We start from the raw sequence: 9,314 nt of genomic DNA, 5'->3' as shown, positions 1-9,314 counted from the left end.
GCAGGAAAAAGAGAAGGAAACTATACAATTCCTGGGACTGGTTTGTCTGAAGCAGAGAAAGATATGTTAGTATAAAAGGAGAACTGAGAGCCAATAAATTATTTGACAGCTGGAGCTTTTCCACATTAGTGTTGGCAACTCTCCATGAGAGGTTTGTCTTGGTTGACATGTCAAGAACAGCAGCTCTGTCCTACTCAGTGATCAGTGAGCAATCCTCCACTTCAATTTTACCCTAGCTTATCAGATCTCATCTAGTCAGGCTGCATCATCTTCCTCTGTGGCCTGATTCTCAGGGCATTATTCTCCTGTGTCTTCAACTCCGTGTAGTTATGGCACTCTTCCTGCCTCCTCCCCTATAGGCTTCCCAGAGATGTGAGGAAAGGAAAAATTCCATAGGGAAATCCCATACAGAGTTGGGTGTTTTAAGTTTTCTCTCTGCATAAAATTGGTCTGTTGGTATCTGTATGCATGCTGATTTGATACAGAAGGACACATCTCTGTGGATCCAAAAACATGGCCCTGATCTGTCAGGTGAGAGCAGAGAGCAACATATTTTTAATAACAACAGACTGGGTTGCTTGAAAATTTCTGGAGGATGTCCAGGCCCAACAACTCAATTAACTGCCACCCAATTCCACTAGTGGAACACTGGTTTGGTTCCAATAGATGGCCTATTGGAACTTTATCCCCCACTATTAGGAGTCCTCCTAATAAGTAAATACATGCCATATTTTTTTTTTCTTTCTGCATTTTAGTTACTTCACCCAGGATGATATTTCCTGGTTCCATCCATTTGGCTAAAAATAAAATGATGTCATTTTCTTATCTGAATAATATTCCCTATAGAAATATTTCACATTTTCCCAAAGGAGATTATCAGTGCTGTTCTTTACTCCTTTGAAGTTTCTAGGAATTAAATCACTTTATTGAATGAAAGACTATCAGCATAAGTATGTTTTTTGTTTTGTTTTGCCTCGAAGTCCCTCCATTTTCTTCTAATTCCTGTTTCTTGTTTTTTTTTTTTTTTTAAATTGCAATGTCCCCTTGAAACAAATCTATTTACAGATTTAGTCCCCAGTGAGGAAATTTCTGGAAGGGTTAGGAGGTATGCCTTATTAGATAATATAATCCTGTTGGAATTATATTATAGGAGAGTGTGCTTTGAGGTTGATATGCCAATGATTGTGGCCAGACGAAGTCTCTCCCTCTCAGTCTATCATTTCATATCTTTGTTTCAGTTGGTCTTGGTCTCTGCATTTCTGAAAATGTCTCTCTAGCTCTTTCTCTCTCAGCCTATCTCTCTCTGCTTGATGCTTGTGATTTAGTATAAAAAGCTCTTACTTCTGCTGAAGGACAACAACAAGATGACTAAATGCTAACATGACATCTTGGAAGATCTCTGTAAAAATATGTGCAAGGACACAATTAAAAACTTTCTTTTCTAAGATTTACCTTGGTAAGGGAGTGTTTTCCCAGGAAGTAATTCACTGACTGAGAACATATCTGTGCATTTAACAAATGATAGTGGAATCTGTGATAATTTGAAAGTCAAATGTCAAGGACCCATGACATTATTAATGACCTCTAGAAAGAAATATGTGACACTTTTACTGAACTAAGAATCTTGGACACAGGAACTGTCATCTCTGTGTTGGGTGCTTTCAGCTGCCCAGATTGAAGCATGTTGGGCTGCTCAGACTTTCTCTCAAGGACACTGTCCACTTGGCCCTTTTAATAACTGGCTCCTGAAGTTCTTACTGGCTTTCACATGTTGCATGACATCATTTTCCCTCTCAGCCAATTAGCACCTGAGAGAATCTTGAGGTTTCCATGGAGATGAGTAAACAAACTTCCTCAGTGTACTGTATCTTTGATCCTGTGCACAGCTGACATTTTATTGTGAAACCCAACAAGCCATTATCTTATCCCTTTATCCGGATGCCACATGTTTATTCCTGTTTTCCTCTGTGACAATTTTAGATAGGAAACAAAAATTTAATGTTTATTCAATTGCATAGCTTGTTTAGTAGGGAAGCTTCAAAGTGATGTGGGATTAAGTGGTATATATGGAATGAAAAGGTGGTATCCTACTGTGGTATTGCATCTGAAATTTCCTAGGTTGTGACTTTGAACTGAGTAGTTACTCGCACACTCACAATCTCATAGATATAATAGGCAAGCTGGGCCTACTATTCCTTTGGATATTGAGTCTTTAAGAGCAGGGAAAACAGAAGGAAACCAGACAATTCCTGGCACTTTTTTGGCTGAAACAGTGAAAGATCAGTGTATGTAAAAAGAGAACTTCAGGGTAAAAAACTCTTTGACAGCTGGTGCTGTTCCACAATAATGTTGCCACTGTCTATTAGCAGAGTTATGTTGGCTGACCTGGCTGGATTGGCAGCTGTGTCCTACTCAGTGGTCAGGGAGAAATCCTCTTGTTCCTGGGGTTTAAAGTTAAAACAGGGTTTTCAGGACAGGGAAATTTGTCCATGTTATGTGCCTAGGACACAAGAGCAGCTGTTTTTTTCTGCTCTTGTTTTCCAGACAAAATCTCTAAATGTTGTTAGTACCAGGACTGCTTGTTCAAAGGTGCCACCTGACTCATGAGTCTATGGTAGGTGAGTAACCACTAGTTCATGGCTAGCATTCTTTGTGACATAATGAGTCCTGAAAAGCATGCTTTACAAAGTCAAACCCTGCCTTCATTAGCAGAATCTTTTCTTTATGTTAAAAATCATTATAAATGTTGTCACCATATTATTTTTATTGCTTATGTGGGACTTTCATATAATATTCATAAACTGCTTTTCCATTGCTCCCAGGTTCGAATTCCTGCCATGGGTTACACTAAAAATTTGTTTTTCTTTAAAATACATTAATATAAGTATGTGTTGATCATATACTAATTGAAAAATGATGGGAGTCTCAGTGCCATGTCTGTTAAAGAAAACAGTCATCCTTGCTGTACTCTGGTACAACCCCAAAGAAGAAGCCATCAGTCCCTGTAAATCTCTATACTTCATCACATTGATCACAGTTTGTCTGATATATTTATTTATTACAATTTGTTCACTTTGTTTCCTCTCTGATGCCCCCTTCCTCTTCTCCTTCCAGTCCCACCGATACTGCTTCTCCTATCCCTATGCCCTTTCTCTTTTTCATTGATAGGGTAGGTCCTCCAAACCTTCTCCCTAACATTAGTTTTTCAGGTCTCATCAAGGCTCTTTGCATCATTTTTTCAGTGGCCTGATTCTCAGAGCATTGTTCTCCTTGTATCCTCAATTCCCTCTACTTATGACACTCTTCCTGGCCCCTCTCCTGTAGGCTTATCCAAACTGAGGGCAGGGAGAATTTCATAGGGAAATCCCATTTAGAGCTTAGTGTTGTAAGGTCTCTCTCTGCACAATATCAGACTGCGTGGTTCTCTATGCATTCCCATTCGATGCAGAAGGAAAAATCCTTGTTGATCCAAGAACATAGCACAGATCTATCACTTGAGGGAAGAGAGCAACATATTTTAATAACAACAGCCTGGGTTGCTTGAAAATTTCCATAGTATGGCCTGTCCCAACAACTCAATTAACTGCCACTTAACCACCCTAGTGGAAGACTGGTTTTCACAATAGATTGCCTTTTGGAACTTAATCCCACACTATCAAGATATATCTTAATAAGTGAGTACATGTTTGTCTTTCTACATTTTAGTTACTTCAACCAGGATGATTTTTCCTGGTTTCATACATTTGCCTGAAAATATCATGATGTCATTTTCTTTACTGAATAATACTCTTTTAAGGAAATATTCCACATTTTCCCCAAATGTGAATGTTAGTCCTGCTCTGTAGACCTTGGAAGTTGCTGGGACTTTAATCATTATACTGAATTACAAATTATCTGGATAATGAAGTTTTTTAAGCCTAGAATTCCCTCCATTTTTTCTACTTTCTAGTTTTTGAGTTGAAATATCCACTTGAAGTTCATCTATTCAGATGTTGTATCCCTAGTAAAGAAACATCAGGTATGGGTTAATAATTATGTCCTTATTAGATAATATAATTCCTATGGAATTATATATAATATATATCATATTACATAATATATTCCTATTGGAATTATATTATGGGAGGGTGTGCATTGATGTTGATATGCCAATGAAAGTGACCAGAAACAATGGAATCTCTGTCGCTTGGTCTCTGACACTTTATATCTTTGTTTCTGTTGTTCTCATCCATTTCTCAATCTGTCTCTCTAGCTCTTTCTCACCCTGTCTCTCTCAATCTCCCTGTCTCTGCTTGCTGCATGTGGTTCAGTATGCGAAGTTCTCAGATCTGCTGAAGAATTACAAGATGTGCTAGCTGATGTGACATTATGGATGGTCTCTGTATAAATATAAAGAAGGTTCTAATTAAATGCTTTTTGTTCAAAGAATTACCTTGTTCAGGGAGTGTTTTGCCAGGAAGTAATTGACAGGGTGAGGAAATATCTGTCCATTCAACAAATAATAATGAAATCTGTGATAATGTGAAAGTCACACGTCAAAGACAGTTGACTTTATTAATGAGCTCTTGAAAAAATATGTGACACTTTTCCTGAATTAGGAGTCTTGGACACAGGAACTGTGCTTTCAGCCACCATGACTGAGTCATATAGGGCTGCTCAGACTTTCTCTCAAGCTTACTGTCAACTTGGCCCTTTTAAAAACTGGCTCCTGAAATTCTACTGGATTTCACCTGTTGCATGACATCATTTTCCCTCTCAATCAATCAGCACCTGAGAGAATCTTGAGGTTTCCATGGAGATGGGTAAACAATCTTTCCTCAGTGTTCAGTATCTCTGATCCTGTGTATACTTTACTTTTTCTTGTGAAACCCAAAATTGTTTATCTCATCCCTTTATGCAGATCCCACAACTTTACTCCTGTTTACCACTGTGACAGTGTCAGAGAGGAAATGAAACTTTAATATATCTTTATTTAATTGGACAGCTTACTACTTAAAGATGCTTCAAAGCGATATGGAATTAAGGGGAATGTATGGAATGAGAAGGTGCTCTCATACTGCAGTCTTGGATATGAAATTTCCAAGTTGTGACTTTGAACTAAGAGTTACACATGTACACTTTAATGTACCTTCACATTCTTATTGATATAATAGGGTGACAGTGTCTTTGTTTTCCTGGGTTTGAGTCTTTAAGAGCAGGGAAAATAGAAAACAGTTCTTCATTGCTGCACACTTGTACCATCCCCAAGAAGAGGCCAACAAACCTAAAGAGCTCTATACTTCATCACTTTGTACACAGATTTTCTTATGTATTTATTTATTACAATTCAGTCCCCTCTGTTGCTCCATCCCTGTTCTCTTTCAAGACCCACGCTCCTTCCTCTATACCAATGCCCTTTTTCTAGTTCCCTGATAGGTGAGGTCCTCCTCATCCTTCTATATGATGATACCTTGCTTATCAGGTATCATCAAGCCTAGCTGCAACATCTTCCTCTGCAGCCTTATTCTCAGGGCATTGTTCTCCTTGTTTCCTCAATTCCCTCTACTTATGACCCTCTTCCTGCCTCTTCTCCTGCAGGCTTCCCAGAGATCTAAGGGGAGGAAGAATTTCATATTGAAATCACATTTAGAGCCAGAAGTTTTAAGGTCTCTCTCTACATAATATCAGACTGTGGATCTCTGTATTCAATCTTGTTGGATGCAGAAGGAAGCATCTTTGTGGATCCAAGAACATGGCTGATCTATGTTCATGATCTATAAGCTGAGATCAGAGAGCAACATATTTTAATAACAACAGCTTGGGTTGCCTGAAAAATTCTATAGAATGCCATGGCCCAGCGACACAAATAACTGCTATCTAATCCCCCTAGTAGAAAACTGGTTTGGTCACTAGATGGCCTATTGATATTTAATCCTCACTATTAGGAAACCTCCTAATAAGTAAATACATACCATATTTGTCTTTCTGCATTTTAGTTACTTCGCCCAGGATGATTTTTCCTGGTTTCATCCATCTGCCTGAAAATAATCATGATGTCATTTTCTTAGTTGAATAATACTCCTTTATGGAAATATTCCACATTTTCACTAATGGAGATTGTTAGTCCTATTCTTTAGTCTTTGGAAGTTCCTGGGACTTTAGTCCTTGTATTGAATGACAAACTTTCAGGATAGCAATGTTTTTTTAGCCTAGAAGTACTTCCATCTTTTTTCTACTTCCTGGTGATTTGCACTGTCCTATTGAAACTCATCAATTTACATGTGGAGTCCCCAGTGAGGAAATATCTGGATAGGGTTAAGATATATAGCCTTGATAAATAATATATTTTCTTATGTTTCCCTAATATCTCTTTCAGCCCTTTTGTCTTTTGTATACAGCTGAGCTACTGAGTTAATTTTGTATCCAGCCATTTGCTGAAAGTGTTCATCTCCTGTAGGAGTTCCCTTGTAGAATTTTGGGGGTTACTGAAGTATACTATCATATCATCTCCAAACTGTAATACTTTGAATTCTTCCTTTTTGATTTGTATTCTCTTTATCTCCTTCAATTGTCTTATTGCTCTAGCAAGGACTTCCAGAAGTATGTTGAAGAGATACGAATAGAGTAGGCTGCTTTGCCTTGTCCCTGCTTTCAGTGTGATGGCTTTAATTTTCTCTTAGTTTAGTTTCATGCTAACTACAGGCTTGATTTATATTGCCTTTACTATATTTAGATATGTGCATGGCATTCATGTTCTCTCCAATAATTTAAACATGAAAGGATAATGGATTTTGTCAAATGCTTTTTCTGCATCTAAAGAGATTATCATGTGTTTTTTTTTCCCCTTTCATTTTCTTAATATGGTGGATCACATTGATGGATTTCGCAGTATTGAACCACCCCTGCATACCTGGAATAAAGCCTACTTAGTCATAGTGAATGGTATCTTTGATTTGTTCTTATAGTTGTTCAAATACTTAAAGTAACTTGGTTCAAAAAAAAATTCAAGTCTCTGAAGAATGAATAAGAAGAAGATATCAGAACATGGAAATATCTCCTATGCTCATGGCTTGGCAGGCTTAACATTGTAACAATGACCCCCTTACCAATAGGAATCTACAAATTCAATGCAATTACTAACAAATTACCCACACAATTCTTTACAGATCTTGAAAGAAAAATTCTCAACTTCATATGGAAAAACAAGAAACCCAGAATAGCTAAAACAATCCTCTATAATAAAATATCTTCTGGAGGTATCCCATGCCTGAACTCAAGCTGTACTATAGAACAACAGTAATAAAAACTGCATGGTTCTGGAATAGAAACAGAATGGTGGATCCATAGAACCAAATAGAAGACCCAGAAACAAACGCACATTCTTACAGACACCTGAGTTTTGACAAAGGTGCCAAAACCATACATTGGCATAAAGATAGCATCTTCATAAAATGCTGCTCATCTAACTGGATGTCTTCATGGAGAAAAATGCAAATGGATCCATACTCATCACCCTGCACAAAACTAAAGTACAAATGGATCAAATACCTCAACATAAAACATGACACATTGAATTGGTTAGAAGAAAAAGTGGGGAAAGGGCCTCCAATTCATTGCCACAGGAGACAACTTTCTGAATAGAAAGAACACTAACAGCATAGGCTCTAACAGCAACAGTCAGTAAGTGGGACCTCATGAAACTGAAAAGCTTCTGCAAAGCAAAGAACACTGTCATCAAAACAAAATGAATGAATACAGATTGAAAAAGAATCTTCAGCAACCCTCTATGTGACAGAGGACTAATAAACAGTATATATAAAGAACTAAAGCAAATGTTCTTATTGTGTACATGAGCCTCTTTTGGATATATGCCTAGGAAGGATAAAGCTGGATCATGAGGAAGCACTGTTCATAGTTTTCTGAGGATGCTCCAGATTGCTTTCCAGAGTGGTTTTAAAACTTTACATTTCCACCAGCAGTGGAGGAGGGTTCCCCTTTCTCCACAACCTCTCCAGCATGAGTTGTCAAATGAGTTTTTGTTCTTAGCTATTCTCATGGGTGTATATTGAAATCTCATGGTTGTTTTGATGTTCTTTTCACTTATAACTGAGGATGTTGAGCATTTCTTTAAGTTTTTCTCTGCCATTTGATATTCCTTTATTGAGAGTTCTCTGTTTAGCTCTGTAATCCATTTCTTAATTGGATGACTTGATTTGTTGCTGTTTAACTTCTTGAGTTATTTATATATACTGCATATTAATCCTCTTTCAGATATAGGGTTGGTGAAGATCCTTTCCCAATCTTTACGCATTCATTTGTTCTGATGACAGTGTATCTTGTTTCATAGAAGACTGTCAGTTTCATGAGGATTTGGACTTTAGTTTTATATAGGGTGATAACTGAATCAATTTGCATATTTTTACATGTAAACGTCCATTTAGACCAGCACAATTTGTTGAAGATGCTATCTTTTCTCCATTGAATGATTTTGGCATCTTTCTCAAAATCAGGTGTCCATAAGAGTATGAATTTATGTCGGGGTCTTCTATTCAATTCCATTGATCCACCAGTCAGTTTCTATGCCAGTAACATGCAGTTTTTAATATTGTTGTTCTATAGTAAAGCTTGAGATCAGGGATGGAGTTACCACCTGAAGACTTTTAATATAAAGAATTGTTTTAGCCATTCTGTATTTCTTGTTTTTCCATATGAATGTTAGAATTGTTTTTCAAGGTCGGTAAAAAATTGTGTTGGTAATTTGATAGAAATTGCACTGAATCTTTACATTGCTTTTGGTAAGATGGCCATTTTTACTATATTAATCCTGCCAATCCATAAGCATGGGAAATCTTTCCAACTTCTGACATCTTCTTCTCATTCTTTCTTCATAGACTGGAAATTTTTTTTCAATTTTTATTTTTCTTTTTACTTACAATTTGTTAACTCTGTGTCCCAGCTGTATCCCACTCCCTCTTTCCCTCCCCTTCCCCAACTCCCTCCCTGGTCTCCTCCCTGCCCCTTTCCAAATCCACTGATAGGGGAGGACCTCCTCCCCTTTCATTTGACCCTGTTTTATCAGGTATCTTCAAGGCTGGCTGCAAAGTCCTCCTCTGTGGCCTAACAGGACTGCTCCTCCCCTGGGGGGGGAGGTCAAAGAGCCTGCCCTTGAGATCCTGTTAGAAATAGTCCTTGTTCCCCTTACTTTCGAAAACTACTTGGTTACTGAGGTACCATGGGCCACATCCAAGCAGAAGTTCTATGCTATTTCCATAGGTGGTCCTTCGTTGAGTGTCAGTCTCAGAAAAGACCCTGTTCCCGGATATATTTGGTACTTG

The sequence above is a fragment of the Meriones unguiculatus genome (genome assembly GCF_030254825.1).
Source record: "Meriones unguiculatus strain TT.TT164.6M chromosome Y unlocalized genomic scaffold, Bangor_MerUng_6.1 ChrY_unordered_Scaffold_42, whole genome shotgun sequence".
Classification (NCBI taxonomy): domain Eukaryota; kingdom Metazoa; phylum Chordata; class Mammalia; order Rodentia; family Muridae; genus Meriones; species Meriones unguiculatus.
The sequence above is the reverse complement of the archived record's forward strand: the minus strand, read 5'-3'. Positions refer to the sequence as shown.